Source organism: Aotus nancymaae, unplaced genomic scaffold (assembly GCF_030222135.1).
Source record: "Aotus nancymaae isolate 86718 unplaced genomic scaffold, 86718_ANA_hifiasm-v0.15.2.pri h1tg000121l, whole genome shotgun sequence".
Lineage (NCBI taxonomy): Eukaryota > Metazoa > Chordata > Mammalia > Primates > Aotidae > Aotus > Aotus nancymaae.
In genome coordinates, this window is record NW_026988536.1 from 149,838 (window position 1) to 170,702 (window position 20,865).

At 45.9% G+C, this 20,865-nt stretch overlaps 1 protein-coding gene across 1 annotated transcript in view; it reads right to left on the bottom strand.

Annotated features, from left to right (window-relative positions):
- LOC105719336 (neuroblastoma breakpoint family member 11-like) overlaps positions 1–14,519 on the bottom strand; it is a 39,585-nt gene extending 25,066 nt beyond the window's left edge. Inside the window, exons 1-6 of the mRNA XM_064371118.1 lie at positions 13,357–14,519; positions 11,721–11,839; positions 10,073–10,190; positions 9,770–9,930; positions 8,483–8,546; positions 2,149–2,259 (exon numbers count right to left, since the gene is read on the bottom strand). The gene's annotated coding sequence lies outside the window, so the exon portion shown is untranslated. The remainder of the gene's footprint in view (positions 1–2,148; positions 2,260–8,482; positions 8,547–9,769; positions 9,931–10,072; positions 10,191–11,720; positions 11,840–13,356) is intronic.
- Between the last annotated feature and the right edge of the window lie 6,346 nt (positions 14,520–20,865).

Below are 20,865 nucleotides of genomic sequence, written 5' to 3' on the forward strand. Positions count from 1 at the left end.
CCAGGGCAGCTGAAAGCAATCATGACTGCGAGAGGTCAGGACAGTGAAGAGGAGCATGGGCTCACAAGGACAGCCCCTCGTGGAGATGGTCAGGACCGTGACACAGGCAATATCTGACCAATTCCGCCGGGGATGACGCAACAAGGATTAAGTGGAGGATGCTGCCATGAGGAGAAAGGGGAAGAACCAAAAGAGTAGGGGAAGAAGAAAAAGAAAATGTTTTCCAGAATCATAGAAAAAAATGCAGAGCCCAGAGGCAAAGCCCCCTGTCACAGAGGGTTAGTTCCAGGATGAGGAGCCTGATCAAGAAATTCCTGCTGGACTTTCCTCAGCACCACTTCAAAATGCTTTTGGATCAGTGACTTTGTTCCCTCCACTTTCCCTCTTTTTGAACAAGAATCCCTAGAATTGTTATTCTGTGACTGTCCCACCATTGCACACTGAGGACAGATAAGCTGTTTGTTCAGTTTCACAGGTCAACAGAGGTAAGGGAATTATATCAAGGATCTGTACTTTGGCCGGGCATGCTGACTCATGCCTGTAATCCTAGCACTTTGGGAGGCTGAGGGGGACAGATCCCCTGAGGTCAGGAGTTTCAGACTAGCCTGGCCAACAGGGCAAAACCCCGTTTCTACTACAAATACAAAACAATTAGCTGAATCCAGTGGTGCATGCCTGTAATCTCAGCTACTCAAGAGGCTGAGGCAAGAGAATCGCTTGAATCCAGGAGGCAGAAGTTGCAGTAAGCCAAGATCACACCACTGCACTCCAGCATGGGTGACAGACCCAGACTCGCTCTCAAAAACAAAAACAAAAAAGAATCTGTACTTAATGGACACCCTCAGAAGTCTCATTTGCACTTGGTGTAGATAATTTAAATTTAAACTTTCGATCAGATTAGAGCTACATGACATTTTTCACTTTGAACTAATGCATTCATGACACGAAACTTGGAAACCTTAGGTAAGAGGGTATTTTGCATCTGTGAGGAACGTGAATGTCTGGGGACCAGAAGTTGAACTATGATAGGTGGAATTTCTAAAATGGTCCCCAAACATGCTGTACCCTTAGCTCTGGAACCTGTTAAGCTGATGAGACATTCCTGTGATTACGTTGTTACATGGCGGTCATATGACTTTCATCTCGGGAACCTGTTAGGCTGATGAGACATTCCTGTGATTACGTTGTTACGTGGCGGTCATGTGACTTTAAAGAGTCATATGGTTTGACTCTGCGCCTCCACCCAAATCTCGTGTTGACTTATAATCCTGAGTGTTAGAGGTGGGGCCTGGCGGGAGGTTATTGGATCATGGGGATGGTTTCTAATGGCTCAGCACCATCCCCCAAGTGCCATCACATGACAGAGTTTCCATGAGATCTAGTTGTTTAAAAGTATGTAGCACTTCCCCTTTCTCTCTCTCTCTCCTGCCAGCCATGTGAAGACCGTGCCTGCTTCCACTTCCACCATGATTGTGACTTTCCTGAGGCCTCCACAGAAGCAGAAGCCTGCACAGCCCACAGAACCATGATCTGATTAAACTTCTTTCTTTATAAATCACCCAGGTCATTAATTATAACACTGCAAGAACAGACTAATACAAAGGCTGAGCTTTCCTGAGTGGGCCGGATCGAATCACATCACTCCCTAAATGTCAGAGATTTCTCTAGTGGGTAGGAGAAGACAAAGTCAGAGAGAGGATGGGAGCTGGAGAAGAATTCCATGGGCTGTTGTTGGTTGGAAGATGGGGAAAGTGAGAAAGAATGCAGGTGGCCTCTGGATTCAGGGTGTCTCCTGGCTAAGAGCCAGGAGGACTGAAAAGGGATCTCAGTCCTCCACCCACAAGAAGAGGAATTCTGCCGATACATCTGTAGGGAACTTGGAAGAGTAGCTTGAGCTCTAGATGAAAAACACAGGCAGCCCATAACTGGATTTCAGCCTCCTAAGACCCTGATCAGAGAACCCAATCATTCCTGATTTCTGGGGTTTCAGACAACTAACTTGTTATAATGCGTTAAAAGGTAGCAACAGAAAACTAGTTACAGGTGCCTATATGTACTCTTTCTATATTTTCACATACATGTATGCTAATCCCTATAGGCACAAAAAAGAAAAAAAAGCAAAGGACTACACTAAAATATTATACTTACCTTTATGGGAGCATCACAAGGACTGTTCTAGAGCCCTTGCAACTTGAAGAAGATAATGAAGGGCATTTCAGGCAGGTGAGAAGTGTCTCTTCAATGTTACCAACCCAATTTCTGAAAGAAAAAAGATGGTAAAATGCTTCACTCCCAGCCAAGTGTGGTGGCTCACGCATGTAATCCCAGCACTTTGGGAGGCTAAAACGGGTGGATCACCTGAGGATGGGAGTTTGAGACCAGCCTAACCAACATGGAGAAACTCTGTCTCTACTAAAAATATAAAATTAGCCAGGCATGTAATCCTAGCAACTCGAAAGGCTGAGGCACAAGAATCACTTGAACCCTAGACGTGGAAATTGTAGTGAGCTGAGATTGCACCATAGCACTCCAGCATGGTGGTACGCGCCTGTAATCCCAACACTTTGGGAGGACGAGGCGGGCAGATCACCTGAGGTCGGGAGTTCAAGACTAACCTGGATCCAAGATGACTGATCACTAGCAGCTCGGGATTGTAGTTCCCAGAGAAAGTGCACAGAATGAGAGGACGCCACACTTTCAGACGAATTTTTGTTACCCACGGACCAGAAGACTCCCAGCGGAGGAGCCCCACGGGTCACCAGGGTGACTCTTGTGGCCAGCGTGGTGGTTTTGCCGGCGCCCCAGTGTGGCGGTTCTTGATGAAAAGTAAATGGGACTGGGTCCCCTTTCGGTTGATGTTTGGAGCTCCAGGAAGGCAGAGCCGTCCATTTACCTGATTGAAGAAGGGACTCAAGAGGGAAGCCAGACCGGAGATTCCCGGGCAGAAAAGCATCACGAATCTTTATGCCGCTGTTTTGGCCAGCGAGTGGGTTGCTCAGATTTCAGCACTGGGAATCAACAAGTTGGACGCCCACTCAGAGACCTAATTTGAAAGTAGGCAATTACAAAGACGACAAGTGGGTGAACTCACAGTGATGGGAAGAAACCAGCATAAAAAGGCTGAGAATACCCAAGATCGGAATGCCTCTCCTTCTATAGGGGATCACAGTTCCTCATCAACAAGAGAAAAAGGCCTGATGGAGAATGAGTGCATTCCATTAACAGATTTAGGCTTCAGAAAGTGGATAATAAGGAACTTTAGTGAGCTAAAAGAACATGTTCTAGCCCAATGTAAAGAAACTAAGAACCTTGAAAAAAGGTTTGACTAAATGCTAATGAGAATAGACAGAGAGGAATATAAGTGAATTAATGGAATTGAAGAACACAATACAAGAACTTCGCGAAGTATGCCAGAGTTTTTTTTTTTTTTTTTCTTTGAGACGGAGTTTCACTCTTGTTACCCAGGCTGGAGTGTTATGGCGCGATCTCGGCTCACCGCAACCTCCGCCTCCTGGGTTCAGGCAATTCTCCTGCCTCAGCCTCCTGAGTAGCTGGGATTACAGGCACGCACCACCATGCCCAGCTAATTTTTTGTATTTTTAGTAGAGACAGGGTTTCACCATGTTGACCAGGATGGTCTCGATCTCTTGACCTCGTGATCCACCCGCCTCGGCCTCCCAAAGTGCTGGGATTACAGGCGTGAGCCACCGTGCCCGGCGAATGCACAGGTTTTAACAGTCGAATTGATAAAGCAGAAGAAAGGATATCAGAGGTCGAAGACCAACTTAATGAAATGAAACGAGAAGACAAGATTAGAGAAGAAAGAGTAAAAAGGAATGAGCAAGGTCTTCAAGAAATATGGGACTATGTGAAAAGACCTAATTTACGATTGATAGGCATACCTGAATGTCATGAAGAGAATGAATCCAAGTTGGAAAATATTTTTCAGGATTTGATTCAGGAAAACTTTCCTAATCTAGTAAGGCAGGACAATACTCAACTCCAGCTAATGCAGAGAACACCACAAAGATATTCCTCAAGTAGAGCAACTCCAAGACACATAATCGTTAGATTCAATAGGGTTGAAATAAAGGAGAAAATTCTAAGGGCAGCTAGAGAGAAAGGTCATATTACCCATAAAGGGAAGCCTATCAGACTCTCAGCAGACCTCTCACCAGAAACCCTACAAACTAGAAGAGAGGGGGTCAATATTCAACATCCTCAAAGAAAAGAATTTTCAACCCAGAATCTCATATGCCGCCAAACTAAGCTTCATAAGCGAAGGAAAAAGAAAATTTTTCGCGAACAAGCAAGCACTCAGAGATTTCATCACCACCAGGCCTGCTTTACAAGAGCTTCTGAAAGAAGCACTACAAACAGAAAGGAACAACCAGTATCAGTCATCCCAAAAACTTACCAAAACGTAAAGAGTATCTCTATAATGAAGAATTTACATCAACTAATGGACAAAATAGTCAGCTAGCATTAAATCACAATATTGAACTCACAGATATTAATATTAATTCTAAATTTAAATGGATTAAATGCCCCAATCAAAGACACAGACAGGTAAATTGAATAAAAAGGCAAAACCCGTCGGTACGCTGTATCCAGATCTATTTCACAAGCAACGACATACAAAGACTCAAAACAAAGGGATGGAGGAAGATTCACCAATTAAATGGAGAGAAAAAAGAAACAAAAACAAAAACACGAGTTGTAACTTTAGTCTCTCACAAAATAGACTTTCATGGTAACAAAGACTAAAAGAAACAAAGAAGGATATTGCATAATGGTAAAAGGATCAATGCAACAATAAGAGTTAATGACTATAAATATATATGCACCCAATACAGGAGCACCCAGATACATAAGACAAGTTCTTAATGACTTATAAAGAGACCTGGACTCCCGCACAATAATAGCGGGAGATTTTGACACCACATTGTTAATATTCGATGGATCAATGACATAGAAAATTCATAGGGACATCTATGATTTGAACTTAGACCTGGAATAAGTAAACTTAGTGAATATTTATAGGATTCTCCACCCCAGGTCCACAGAACATACATTTTTCTCAGTATCATATTACACCTATTTTGAAAGTGACTACATAATTGAAAGTAAATCACTCTTCAGCATTTGCATAGCATTTCACAGACTTAAATGAAATATTGGTTGGCTGTGTGTTTGTTATTTTCTTCCCTTATTCCTTCCTATCTCCGTTGTTAAGCACAATTATCGGCATAAAAGAGGTTTTTAATACCTATTTTTAGATGGCATTCCAGCCCGGGCAACAGAGCAAGAATCCTGTTCTCTCTCTCCCTTTTTCTTTCTCTTTCTTTCTTTCTCTCATTAAAAAAAACAAAAAACAAAACAAAAGAAAAAGACTAGCCTGACCAACATGGAGAAACCTCATCTCTACAAAAAATACAAAATTAGCTTGGCGTGGTGGTTCATGCCTGTAATCCCAGCTACTCAGGAGGCTGAGGTGGGAGAATTGCTTGAACCCGGGAGGCAGAGGTTGCAGTGAGCCGAGATCACACCATTGCACTCCAGCCCGCGCAACAAGAGCGAAACTCTGGCTCAAAAACAAACTTAACTCCGCAAAACAGTATCTGCAAATTCATCATCTACATTTCTAATAGGAGGTTTTTTTTTTTTCAGCTCTTTCACTTGTGTTCACCAGACAAGGTCTGATAGCAACTATCTGTCACCAGCATAGATGAACCAATTCAAGGACAGCAATAAACAGGACTACTACTAAGTTCCCCCTAAGAAAGTCCTTAGAATAAAATATCTCCTCTGGTTGCCACAAGAGTAAGACACAGTCCATCATATAAAATTCCAATCTAATAAAAGATGAAACATAATGTTGTCTGGTTTCCAAATTTTAATTTTGTTCAGGCTCCGTCATGGTGACCAGGGATTGGAAAATGACTGCAAAGAGGCTCTGGGGAATCTGGGGGAGGTAAGAAATGTAGTCTGTATTCTAAGAGGGGACTGAGGTGATGGCTATACAAAATTCTACATATCTACTTAAGTTATTCAATTCTACATTTGCGATTAGTGACTTTTATTACAAGTAACTTGTTAAATGAAATTTCTGGTTTCTACTCCAACTTGCAAGGAGCCAGGAGGTCACCACTTGTCCTCACAACAAGAAAATAGCTGAACAAACTGAACATTATCAAACCTTATTAGAGGGCCTAGAGGAGAGGTCACAGGGCAAATTGCCATGCTGAAAACAAGAAAGACAGGCAAATACAGAGAACAGAAGCTGCTGAAGCCAGCAACTGGGAGGAACACTTAAATGGTACTGACAGATTACTAGAAGCTGAGGGTGGCCTGGCTTGAGCATTAAAAACTCCTTGGGGCCCAGAATTGGGGGGATCTCACACTTTTCTAAAGTTTTACCACCTGGAGCCCAACCAGGTTCTCATAGTAAAGATCAGAAAAATCCCCACAGAACTCACACTGCCGACTTCAGCACTAATTATAAAGCTACAGTAACCAAACAGTATGGAAACTGGTGAAGAAACAAAAAAACAGACAAATAGTTCACTAGAAAAGAATACAGAGCTCAGAAATACACCTACATAAACACTCAACTGATCTTTGAGAAAGGCGCAAAGGCAATTGAACAGGGAAAGGATAGTCTTTTCAACAAATGGTGCTAGAATGACTAGATATCCACATGTGAAAAATAAATAAATCTAGGCACAGATTTTACACCTTTCACAAAATGGATCTTAAACTTCAATGTAAGGTGCAAAACTGTAAGACTCCTAGAAGATAACATAGGGGAACATCTGGGTGACCCGGGTTTAGTGATGACTTCTCAGACACACTGTCAAAAACACAATCCAGGAAAGAAAAATTGGTAAGTTGAACTTCTTTAAAATTAAAAACTTCTGCTCTGTGAAAGACATCGTTAAGAAAATGAATAAACAAGTGATAAACTGGGAAAAAAATATCGGCTAAATACAGATCTGATGAAAGACTGGTGTCCAAAATATATAAAGGACTCTTAAAACTCAATAATATTAAAGCAAACAACCCAATTTTAAAAGGGGCAGAAGATCTGGATGCTTCACCAGAAAGATACATGGATGGCAAATAAGCATATGAAAAAGATGCTCAAAACCATGTGTCACTAGGAAATTGCATATTAAACCAATGAGATGCCACTACACTATAACATACACCTAATAGGAAGATTCAAATCCAAACAAGTGACAATACCAAAGGCTGTCAAAGATGCAGAGCAACGGGAACTCTCATTCACTGCTAGTGGAGATGCAAAATGCTAATCACTTTGGAAACCAGTTAGGTAGGTTTTGTTTTTTTTTTTTACAAAGCTCAACATAGCCTTGCCACATAATCCTGCAAATAGCGTTTTAGATATTTACCAAACTAATCTGAAAACATGTTCACTCAAAACCTTGCATCCAAGTATTTACAACAGTTTTGCTCATACTTGTCAAAAACTGAAAGTAACCAAAATGTCCTTCACCGGCCAGGCACGGTGGCTCACGCCTGTAATCCCAGCACTTTGGGAGGCCGAGGCGGGTGGATCATGAGGTCAAGAGATTGAGACCATCCTGGTCAACATGGTGAAATCCCGTCTCTACTAAAAATACAAATAATTAGCTGGGCATGGTGGTGCGTGCCTGTAATCCCAGCTACTCAGGAGGCTGAGGAAGGAGAATTGCCTGAACCCAGGAGGCGGAGGTTGCGGTGAGCCGAGATCGCGCCATTGCACTCCAGCCTGGGTAACAAGAGCGAAACTCCGTCTCAAAAAAAAAAAAAAATGTCCTTCACTAAGTGAATGGCTAAACAAACTGTGGTATATCTGTACGAGAGAATATGATTCAGTGATAGAAAGAAATGAGCTATCAGGCCATGAGAAGACATGGAGGAACTTTGAATACACAATGCTAGGAAGAAACTAGTCTAAAGACTCTACACACTGTATGATTCCAACACTAGGACATTCCAGGAAAGTCAAAATGGTAGAGAGAGTGAAATGATCAGTGATTGCCAAGCGAGGAGGAGGGATGAATTGGTTGGACGCAAGGAGGTTTTCAGCAGTGAAACTATTCTGTGTGATACTGTACTGAGGATTCAGGACATTAGGTAATTGTCAGAAAGCATAGAACAATAAAACTCAAAGAATGAACCCTAATGTAAACTATGGAGTTGAGTTACTAATAACGTATCAATACTGATTAATCAATTGTAAACATGTATCACACTAATGCAAGATACTAATGATAGAGGAAATTGTGTGCTAGGGGACAAGAGAGAATAGGGGAATTCCCTGTACTATCGGCTCAATTTATCTGTAAACCTAGAATTACTCTAAAAAATAATGTCTATTAAATGTTATTAAAGTTAGGATGCAACAGCCCCAAATCAAAATGTTGGTGGCATCCTGTCACTGTGTGGTTCACACTGGGCGCCGAGGTGCACCAACCTGGAGTCAGAACAGTCGGAGACATCAACACCTGTGCCTTCGTCCTCTGGTTCTGTGGGTGTCCCTGGAATCCAGAGAGCAGATCAGTTAGCTTGAGACAGACTCAGTGCTCCAGAGAGTACAGGCTTCTAGTAGGACAGGGAGAAATCATCTCAGGGCAGTGATATGGCCGATATATATTTTATTTTGGACGTGGGTGAATCCCGAAGTCTAAAAAGTATTTAACTTAGAAGACAGATACTCTCTGCTCATTATTTTAAGAACAAATTTAGAATCGTCGTTAAACTTACATCTTTATTTCCCTAGCTGGCCAGGACCTCATCAGTAGCTACTGATGTCACTAGTGTCCTCTGAATACCTTGGCAGTGTTAACTGTTTTGACCCAACAGGAAACTGAGGTGTTGCTTGTACCTAAGATGCTGACACCAGGCAGAAGTCCAGGGTCACTGGCCCAGAGCAAGTCAACCAGCTGTTGAGAACAACCAGAAGGGGGACCACGTCATCCACTGAGGTCATCTCAATGCAGCATGAGCCGCTTGCTCTAATGAAGCCACCATCACTACACTTCTTATAACTCGCTGTTCACTAGACTCAGAGTTCTGTCAAAGCTGAGATCATATTCTACTCATCTCTGTGTTCATGATTCCCAGCTTAGGGTCTGGCACTAAGGAAGTTCTCAGCACTGTTCACTCAAGATAGGATAAAACTGACTACACAGATCCAATCCAATCACTGACATTCCTCTCCAAAATGTCCTACCAGGGATGCTAGAATTTCTCCCAAGATGCAGCAAGCCCCCTTCCTACACCTGTAGGGCCCTGCTCTACACCAGTCAGGTGCCAGGAGCTTCTTCTGTGGGACACTGGAGGAAAAACGGGACTACTCTGAAGAATTCCTCTTATGGTTCCCCTTGTCATTAGGAGCAATGTCTTACTTAGACTCCCATCCTCTGGGCTGCCATGACACCCCACTTTTGGAGAACTACTATCTTTTCTTGAAATCCTGTCTTTGTGTTCTTTCTCTCATGGGCTTGAGTTCCTTGGGGAAACATTACTATTTGAACCCCAAGTGCTTAACACAGTGCAGAGAAAATTAAACACGCAGTAAATACTCGTATCACATACAGACCTTCCTCAACTGAAAGTGCAGAGGAATAGTGTAAGTATCACCGCCTCATATACTGGCAAGAAACACTTACTCTGGCACCTGACCTAGGGCAGAACTGTTTAAGAATGGACATCCCTAACCCTTCTCCAAGCACGGTTACTCCCTCTAATCCACACTGACCTGAAGAGTATCCACTGCTACGGCGGCCCCGAGGTCCAGGCTCTGGGGTCTGGGGCGGGGCTCACGGTCGTATCCTCCCCCTCTTGGAGTTGGTGCTGCCCCTCACTATAAACCAGCTCTGATCTACCCTTTGGCTCTCCCTGGCCAGGGTCAGGAGACTCCTGTGGAGTAAGTTTCTCTCTCAGTCCCCACTGCTCAGCTTGCGCTGCTCCTCCAGTGCTTGAATGATCATAGGCCCATTGCCCATTTCCCCTGAGGCTTCTGGCCCAGTTTGTCCTTATTCTCCCCTTCTTCGGTTTTCACCTGTTCTACCATTGACTTGTCCTTTGCAGGTTATTCTCTTTTACAAAACCTGCTGCCTTTCTTTCTTCCATCTGATCCCTCGGTTCTGGGCTTCCAGGGTATGGACTCAGCTCAGGCTCTGCAGGAGAAACACAGGGGCCAGAGTCAGGAGTCAGACCCAGAGAGGTCAGAGGCAGGTTACAGGTCTAGGGAGTGTTAAAAACCATCATAGTCCCTCAAGGACTCACAGAAAACTCAGCAGGAAGGGACCTCAGAGAGGTACAATAAGCCCCTACTTTACTGATGACAAAACTCAAGTCCAGAAAGACTAAGACTCTCCCAGGCTCCCTCACCACTTGGTGGCAGCAGATACACCACGCAAGCCTTGGCCTCACCCTCCCTGTGCAAAGCAGGTAACTCACCCTCCAGAAACTCACTGCTGCCTTTCAGAAAACTTTAGATCAAATACAGCAATTTCACCTTGCAAACAGAGTAAAAGGGCCTTTCCTTGGACAATTCTTTATCACGGTTCTATAGTCCTAATATTTATTCTCAGTCCTTTGTCATTCGCTGGCTAGTAGATTGGGGCAGGGAGCACATGAGAATTAAATAGTGCTTAACACAACCCTGCTTTCCCAGTCTGGGCGTTCAGCTCCTCCATTCTTCCTCAGGGAGTTTCCTCTGCTGTAACTGCTGGAGAGTCCAGGCCCTCATGTGGGTCATTTCTCCATGAAGATCCCAGTCATTTTCTTCCTCTCCTGGACATAGAGAGGGCAGAGAATGGTTCTGGGACTCCATAGTCTTAGGTTTTCTCCTAAGTCAGCCAGGTCAGCTGAAAGCAATCATGACTGACAGCGGTCAGGTCAGTGAAGACGGTCCCAGAGGAGCACGGGCTCACAAGGACAGCCCCGCGTGGAGACGGTCAGGACCGAGACACGGGCAATATCTGACCAATTCTGCCGGGGATGACGGACCAAGGATTAAGCGGAGGATGCTGCCATGAGGAGAAAGAAGAGGAACCACAGGAGTGGGGAAGAAAAACAAGATAGACAATAATGGTTTCAAGAAATGCAGAGCAAAGATCCCAGAGCCAAAGTCCCACAGGATGGAGGCTCAGTCCCAGGCTGTGGATCCTACTTAAGAACCTCCTGCTGGATTTTGCCCAGCTCCATTTCCAAACTATTTTGGGTCAGTGACTTCCTTCTCCCCTCTATGTTCCTTCTTTTTGAACTAGAATCACTGTAATTGTTATTCTGTGTCTGTCCGGCCATTCCACATTAGGAGCAGATAAGTAGTTTGCTCAGTTTCACAGGTCGACGGAGGTAAGGAAATTATGTCAAGGATCTGTACTTAATGGACACCCTCAGAAGCCTCATCCACACCTGGTGTGGATATTTTAGATGAGATTTTAAACTTTGGATCTGATGTGGTCTATGTGACATTTTTCATGTTGAACTAATGCTTTAATGACATGAAATCTGGAAACTTTAGAGGAGAGGGTGCATGTATTTTGCAGATGGGGGAATGTGAGTGTCCAACTGTGGAATTTCTGAAATGGTCCCCAAATATATCAGACCCTTGTCTCTGAAGCCTGTTAAGGTGATGAGACACCATTCCTGTGATTATGCTGTTATATGACAGTTACATGACTTGAAGATGGTGAGGTTACCTGCATGAAGTGGATCGAATCACATCACTCCGTAGGTGACAGAGCTTTCTGTGGCTGGTTGGAGAAGATGAAGTCAGAGAAGGGAGGAGCCCGAGAAGGACTCCATGAGTTGTGATTGGCTGAAAGATGGAAAAGACAGGTAAGGAGGAAAGCAGGTGGCCTCTGAAGTCAGACTGTCTCCTGGCTGACAGCCAGCAGAGAAAAAGGGCCCTCAGTCCTCCACGAACAAGAATAGAAACTCTTTCAATACATGTAGTGAACTCGGAAAAATAGCCTGAGCTCTAGAGAAAAAGCATTCCCAGGCCATTCCTGGATTTTAGCCTCACATGACCCTGATCGGAAAACTCAGGAAGGAAGGAAAAGAAGGAAAGAAGGGAGGGATAGGGGAACAGGCAAACTTACATGAAGATGAGAAGATCCAGGGGAACTTACACCACCAATATTTTCCAACAACGGGAACACGCTAACTAGTTGAGAGAGAGAGACGCACTACTATAAAACCATATACTGTGTCCATGGCGTAGGATCCTTCCTGCTTCTCTGGGACACTTTCTGTCTCTGGCCTGCTGTTGCTAGAGACACTGAGTCTTCCCTTTGGCAAGTTCTGGCACCCACAGGAATGAGATGAGACAGTGAACCCCAGAACACCAGTCCACAACCTTCCCTGCTGCTCCTTGTCCACTCCAGAAGCTACCCGGCTGCAGGTGGGGGTCTTAGCCCCTGGGTCTGATATCGTCCCTTTGCCTTTCTCACTGGGCTTCTCTCCTTGCACTGGCTCCCACTCCCCCAGGACCTGGCAGGAGACCGTATGAGAAGGACACAAACAGGCCACGTCGCTTTCTTTCTCCCCTTCTCGATGCCTGCAGCGGTGGGTTCCATGGGGTAGTGACCTGCTATTTACTCATTACGGTGCCCCTAACCCAGAGCAGGGCCTGGCACCTAATAGTCACCCTGTGAATGCTCAGTGAAAGAAGGCGTCCACCACAAGGTCCTGAGGAACCAAGAATTCCACAGTGGTCCATCAATTTTAAGTCCTACACCATTCTAGAATGGGAGATTGAAAGGCCTTCAAAAGTGGCCACTCTCTGAAACCACTATACTGGCAGCTGAGCCATGTTTCCCCAACCTGGACACATCTAGAGGGCACCGCCTAAATCCAGACACATCTCCCCACCCAGGACGGTGCAGGGGCCTCAGCCTGGGAAATGCAGGTGGACGGGAGAACCATGAAAGCTGAAGAGGAGAAAGCAGGTGAAAAAGAACAGCAAGGTGGAAACAGAGAGACAAATGGGGATGGAGACTAGGGGCTGAGAGGGGAAGAGAGAGGAGAGGGACGTACATCTAGCCACTGAGAAAAAGGCCTGAAGAGAACACTGTCCTCTCCTGAAGTCAAATAACTTCCACCTGACCATGCACTGCAGCTTGTGGGGGGCACACGCTGGTTATGCTGAGATGTTTAGGGCCTATGGAATCTTCCCTTCTCATCTGAATCCCAATAGAGAGAGGACTCTCTGACCCCATCCAGTTGGCAGTGCCTCATGATTTTAACCTGTTGGATCTGACAGCTCTTCATGTCAGCCCATACCATGTGAGGCTGTTCTTGGTGCACTGAATGGGGAAGATTCTACATCAGTACCTCGGAGGGTCCACTGGAAGCCCTGGACAGCGGGAGTCGGTGGTGCCCCAGCGTGGAGGCCCAGAGCACACGGCGCTGAAGCTCCAGACACCCTCAGGAGGACAGTAAAGAACAATGTGCCGGTGAGAGCCTGGGTTAGCAGGAACCGCCGCCTGGGTCTGAACATGATCGGCCTTCATACGGTCTATGACATAAAAGAGAGAAATCAAGGTTAACAATAAGATTTGGGGCTTCGGCAACGTGAAGGCTGAAACTGCCATTTGTTGAGACTCGGAAGACTGAGAAAGGAGCAGACTGAAAGGTGGCGGGAACTAGGGTTGGTTGGGTTTCTGTCATATGCAATCAACGGTCCTGACCAGCCTGGGCAACATAGTAAGACCCTGTCTCTGAAAATAAAAAATTAGCCAAGCATGGTGGTACACACGTGCAGTCTCAGCTCCTTGGGAGACTGAGGCAGGAGGATTCCTTGAGCCTTGAGTTAGAGGTTACAGTGAGCTATGATGGCACCACTGCACTCCAACCTACAGGAGGAAAAAAAAAGGTCCTGATTAAATACTTGCATACCCAGAGAAGTTTTCACAAAGTACTCTTTGAGGCAGATCTTAGTGAACAGGAATTCCATTCTTTCTGTTAGGAAACTAAGAGAGTGCGGGTGTGGTTAGTTAATGCTGACTGAACTATCTTTGGAATCTCATCTACTGGTCTATCTGGTCTATTTATATATGTATATTCTATCTGCCGTCTCACTGAGCTTTGCTACTTTATGCTGCAGTAACAAAAGCCCCCAAATCTTAACAGCTACACATACAAAGGTTGATTTTCATTGACATTTCCTTGTATGGCAGGTTAACTGTGACTCTACTCTAGACAAGTTCTTTTATTTGTTAGATGGTGAATGCTGTGATACTCGGAGAATTTTTGAATGTGGTTCATTCATTCATTTAACAACTATTTCTTCAATATCTGTTTCATACCAGGCAAGGTCAAGTACTGAGAACACAGTAGTAAATAAGAGACAAGATCTCTAATTTCCAAGAGCTTATATTAAAATGAGATTAAATACATACAAAATCATCATAATAATGAATATTATATTCATAAACTAAATAGACTTAGTAAATATTCTAAGTTAGAAAAATATAAAATTATTAAAACTAAAATGGCCAGGTGTGATAGCTCACGCCTGTAATAGCAACACTTTGGGATGACAAGGTGGGAGGATCATTTGAGCCCAGGAGTTTCAAAACAGTCTGGGCACCATAGGAAGACCCTGCATACAAAAGATACAAAATTAGCCAGGCATAGTGGTGCATGCCTGTAGTCCCGGCTACTTAAGAAGGCTGAGGTGGGAGGCTGCTTGAGCCTGAGAGGTCAAAGCCGCAGTGAGCCACGATCATACCGCTACACCACTGTACTCCAGCCTGGGCAACAGAGTGAGACCCTGTCTCAAGAAAAAAAAAAAAGAAGAAGAAGAAACAATTTAATCGATATACTCCTGAAACTATTATGTAGAATCCCATTGTCTACATTACATCACATCAGCCCTTTACTTTAAGTGGCTTAACAGTTAGATATGATCCATAAAACTTTCCTGGTAATTAAGTATACCTAAGAACAATTAAGTATAAAAGAGGTACTGCCTTGACAGGAAGATTGTAAAAATGTTTAAAGACAAATAAATAAATAAGAGAATAAAACCTGTAGCTCTGTGAGGTGCAAATAATATCTAATTGAAGTCACAACGAACATCTAGCAAGCATTCTGAACACCATAGAATTCACTTAATACATTTTGCCTGAACTCCCAACAGATCTCACTTACCAACACCTGTATGTAGCCAAGAAATTGACAATCATTTATAAATTACCACCTATGACTCCATCTCCTCTACTCACTTAAAAAATTTCATGTATTTCTTTATTATTTATTATTTTTTGTAGAGATTGGATCTTGCTATGTTGCCCAGGTTGGTCCAGAAACAGACCCACACGCATTTTGTCAATCAGATGACCATACAGCCATTCAATTGAGGCAAAAAAGTGCTACACAGTGCAGAAGGACAAAGATGGTCTTTTCCATACATGGTGCTGGATCAAGCAGTCACATCCATGTAGTAAAAAGTGAATCATGGGTGGGTGGGTTGGCTCAAACCTGTAATCCCAGCACTCTGGGAGGCTGAAGCGTGCAGACTACTTGAGCCCAAGAGTTTGAGTCCAACCTGGGAAAACGGTGAATCCCCATCTCTACAAAAAAAATACAAAACTTAGCCAGGCATGGTGGCACACGCCTATGGTCTCAGGTACTCAGGAGGCTGAGCGGGGAGGATCCCTTGAGCCAGGAGGTGGAGGCTGCAGTGAGCTGAGATTATGCCACCGTGCTCCAGCCTGGGCAATAGAGTGAGAGCCTATCTGGGGCATGGGGGCGGGTGGGGAAGCATAAACTAAACTAAAATTGCTGTGAGATTAAGTGTTCATATTCTTAGGTTAGGCATTGATTAACATTAGGACACAAAAAGCAGTCACCACAAAGGAAAGGATTGATCAAGTTAAATTTCATTAAAATTAAGAAACTCAGGCTGGGTACACTGGCTCATGCCTGTAATCCCTACACTTTGGGAGGCCGAGGCAGGTGTATCACTTGATCCCAGGAATTCCACACCAGCCTATGCAACGTGTTAAAACCCAATCTCTGCTAAAAATACAAAAAAGAGCTGAGCTTAATGGTGCTCCCCTGTAGGTCCCAGCTACTTGGGGCTCAGGCAGGAGGATCACTTGAGCCTTGGGAGGTGGAGGTTGCACTGAGCTGTGATTGTACCACTGCACTGCAGCCTGAACAACAGAATGAGATCCTGTCTCAAAAAGAAAAAAAAAACTGGAGGATCTCCATTCACGTAAAAACGCCATTAAAAGAGTGAAAAGGCAGGCTACAGTTTGAAAAATAGAGAAATGTAATACATATAATACATATATATCCTAGAAAGGACACACATCCAGGATAAAGTATTACAAATCAACAAAAAAACAAGCCTATCAATGAAAACAGGATACAAAGATTGAACAGGCACTTCACAAAACAGGACATATAAATGGCAATAAAAAATACTCAACCTCAATACCAGAAAATGCAAAATGAAACTACACTGATATATTACTGCACCTCTACTAGAATGGCAGAATAATTTTTTTTTTTTTGAGACGGAGTTTTGCTGTTGTTACCCAGACTGGAGTGCAATGGCGCGAACTTGGCTCATCGCAAACTCCGCCTCCTGGGTTCAAGCAATTCTCCTGCCTCAGCACCCCAGAGTAGCTGGGACTACAGGCACGTGCCACCAGGCCCAGCTAATTTTTGTATTTTTTTCAGTAGAGACGGGTTTTCACCTTGTTGACCAGGATGGTCTCGATCTCTTGACCTCAGGATCCACCCGCCTCGGCCTCCCAAAGTGCTGCGATTATAGGCATGAGCCACCATGCCCTGCCTAATAATTTTTAATTGACAAGCATAAGCAAAGATGTGGGGTAACCAGAATACTCCCTGCTAAACGGTACAGCCACTTTGTGAAAATCATCAACAATAACTGATACTAAAGTTTTCTCATTCATATACCTCTAAAACCAACAATGCCACTCCTACATATATACACCAATCTAGTAATGTTCTATTTCTTGGTTTGTGGTGAAATTTACTTAGTGTAAATTCATTACCTGTATTTTTTTTTTTTTCTTTTCTTGAGACAGGCTCTCACTCTGCCATCCAGGCCTGAGTGCACTGGCATGATCATGGCTCACTGTAATCTCAACCTCCCAGGCTCTGGTGATCCTCCCATCTCATCCTGCAGGGTACCTAGGACTACAGGCACACACCACCACACATAGCTAATTTTTGTCTTTTCAGTAGAGACAGGGTTTTGCCACGTTGCCCAGGCTGGTCTGGAACTCCTGGGCTCAACCGATCTGCTCACCCTGGTTTCCGGAAGTGCTGGGATTACAGGTGTGATCCACCGCCCCGGGACCACCTGCACATTTAAAATTGTGAGCTTGTTCTGTAGACTTCAGTAACTTTTCCAAGATTTCTTTGACACAAAGTTCTCAGAAATCTTAAAGCTAGCATTTTAGAAGAGAAAAAACGAGCTTCTGGTTCACAGGTGAAATTTTACCAATAAAATTTAAAAACAAAAGAAAGCTACTAACACGTAACAGCTCAGAACAAAGATTAAAAACTAACAGGCCGGGCGCGGTGGCTCACGCCTATCATCCCAGCACTTTGGGAGGCCGAGGCGGGTGGACCACGACGTCAAGAGATCGAGACCATCCTGGTCAACAAGGTGAAACCCCGTCTCTACTAAAAAATACAAAAATTAGCTGGGCATGGTGGCGCACGCCTGTAGTCCCAGCTACTCGGGAGGCTGAGGCAGGAGAATTACTTGAACCCAGGAGGCGGAGGTTGCGGTGAGCCGACATCGTGCCATTGCACTCCAGCCTGGGTAACGAGAGCGAAACTCCGTCTCAAAAAAAAAAAACAAAAAACTACCAGCAGATTACTTTTCTTTAACTTCGTCAAGCACTAGGAGTCAAAGAAAAGACAGCACTGCAAGAAAAGATTTCCTTTTGAAAGCAGCTTTACCAGCAAAAGACAGAAGGAAAGCGAGGAAAGCATTCCAAAAGTCTTGCTTCACTCTTCTTTGAGAGGATGGATCTGAGAAGCTCCCAAGGCAGACAGACAGACACAGGGAAACCACAGCAACTCTTTGGAGGGCAAACAGCAGCACCACAATCCAACCTATTGGAAATGCTGCAGTTAATTTGAGGCTTGCCCCGCTAATCCTGAGGCGATTCAGCGAGGGCTACAAACGCTCCCCTAGCGCATCCTGGATCTGGCACACCTGGTTTGCCCACCACCAGGCTGGAGACAGCGCAAGGTGCGGAATCCTGGAGGCCAATCAAGACCCCAACTTTCCACATTTGGGGCTTGAGATCTCTCGCCCCTCAGGTCCCCAGAGGGAACCGATTTTTGGCCTTGAAGGTGGGGCAAAGGGTCAGTGTCCTCCACCAGATCTAGTAGGATGTGGCCCCGAAGCTGCTCCATCCCTCCACCCCCTGGGATGCCACAGAAGACCCGCACGCGAGTTTCTTGAAACCCCAGAGCCCACGAGAGCCGGGCTGCGGCCGGCAGCGGCAGGCGAGGAATCCAATTCAGGAAACTTAAGCGCTCGGGGTGCCCGGTGCGCCCGCCCCGCTGGCACAGCAAAAGTTGTGGAGGCCCCCCGCGCGCACATCGACCCAGCTGTGCGCCGCGAGTCCCGGACTCCCCGCTCTCACGGCTTGGCGCGGCGCCCTCACCTCGGAAAGGCTGGGTGGACTTCCCCGTAAACCTTGACTTTCTACTAAACCTTTAAGTTTCAGTGCAGATCCCGGCGGCCGCCCCGCCGCGGCATTCACCTCGGAAACGCTGCGTGGACGTCCCGGTAAACCTTAACTCAGCGCGCCGCCGACGCACCGGCCCGCGCCTACCGCGTCGCTGACGCCCAGTCACCGCCGACACGCCTCGGACGCCGACATCCAGTCGCGGACGCCCCTGACGCGCCGACCTCGCCGCCGACTCCACCGACGCACGGAAGCTGCAGACCTGGACTCCGCCGCCGCCGACCATGCGGCCGACGCCCCCGACGCGCCGACCGCGCCGCCACCGCCACTGACGCTGTCAGCGCCTGGGACGGCGCGGAACAGCTGACCGCGCCGTGGATGCCCCCGAGCAGCAGACCGCGCCGCCGATGCAATCGGCGCCTGGGACGCCGCCATCGCACCGCAGACCCCGCGGACGCCGCCGACCGCGTCGCAGACGTCCCCGACAGGCCGCAGATGCAGCTGACGCCGACCATGCCGCGGACGCCTCCAACGCGCCTCGGACGCCGACGTCCAGCCGCGGACGCCCCTGACGCGCCGACCTCGCCGCCGACACCCCCGACGCACGGAAGGCGCAGACCTGGACTCCGCCGACGCCGCCGACGCCGCTGACGCCTCCGACGCGCCGCCCCCTCCGCCGCCACTGACGCTGTCAGCGCCTGGGACGGCGCCGAACAGCTGACCGCGCCGTGGATGCCCCCGACCAGCAGACCGTGCCGCCGACACTCCCGACACGCCGCCGATGCCATCCGCGCCTGGGACGCCGCCGAAGTGCCTCGGACTCCGCCGTCGCACCGCAGACCCCGCGGACACCGCCAACGCGCCGCAGACGCCGCCGACGCCATTGGCGCATGGGACGCGTCTTCTTTTCCTTGCAGTGGTCTATAGATGAAAAATTCTTTGCTCTGGAAGAGAAAGAAAAAGAACTGCGTCGGTTTGGTCTTGCTGTGAGAGAGCGAGATCACGACTTCCAGAGACTGCTCTCCTCCCATGAAGCTACTATGCAGGTAAGAGCAAAACCTCTCTCTGACTTGGTGTTCCTCTCCCACTTGTATTCGAAGCCTGAAGCAGGACCCCGTTCCATCGTTTTCTGAAAACCGGGGATTCTGCTTTATATACGGGGAGAAAACCAAAAACAGCGGTCATTAGTTCCATCATTGTAGATTCGAAAGGGAGAGACTTTAGCATTTCTACTTTCTTTTGTGATATGAACTTTGTGAGGCGAGCCAGTGAATATTGGTTTCTGTTCACATACTTCTGATTCATTTCCAATTCTTGTTCATACATAAATACACATTTTCTCTGTCCTTCTCTCTCGCTCTCTCTTACTTTTACTGAAACATTGCCAGGGTGCAAGTATTATATTGTGTTTTCTACACACAGGTCCATGAGGCACATACTATTATCCCTGTTTTATAGAGGAGGAGACAGCCTTCTGAAGCTAAGTACCCTGTCCAAGCTAACATAGCTAATACGTAGCAGATCCAGTAACCTAGGCAGTATGGCTCCTCCGTTTCCTTCACCGTGTACCTTTGGGTAGTGCAGAAATTGAAACCATCACTATGATAGCAAATACAGTGTTTAGTATTCCTTTCAGCTTATCGTTTTGTGCTTCCCTCTCTAAGGTTACACTGGGGAGAAAATAAGTAAATGAACTGAGTGACCATTTATCCTCATCTAACATTAATTGTTACATGCCCTGAACAAATAGGATAAAGACTTGTTTCAGAACGCAATAGGTACGTAAGTGGCCACTAGAGATAGTTTTCTCTATTGTTAGTGTTCATTCCTGGGACATGTATTTAGAGACTTCTGTGTTCTGGGCCTGGTAAAACAAAAATGAATAAAACATGATACTTATTTTCAAGAATCTCACAGCTCCTCCTTCTGTGATAGAGTCTTTTAAGCCCTTTGCTATTTACTAGAGGCGGTTCTTTCCCCCAGAAACTTACAGTGTCCCTTCTGTATTAGGATCTCAGTGCAACATTGCTCTGCAAACTTGGACCAGGGCGGAGTGAGGTAGCAGAGGAGCTGTGCCAGCGTCTACAGCGAAAGGAAAGGATGCTGCAGAACCTTCTGAGTGATCGAAACGAGCAAGTGGTGGAACATG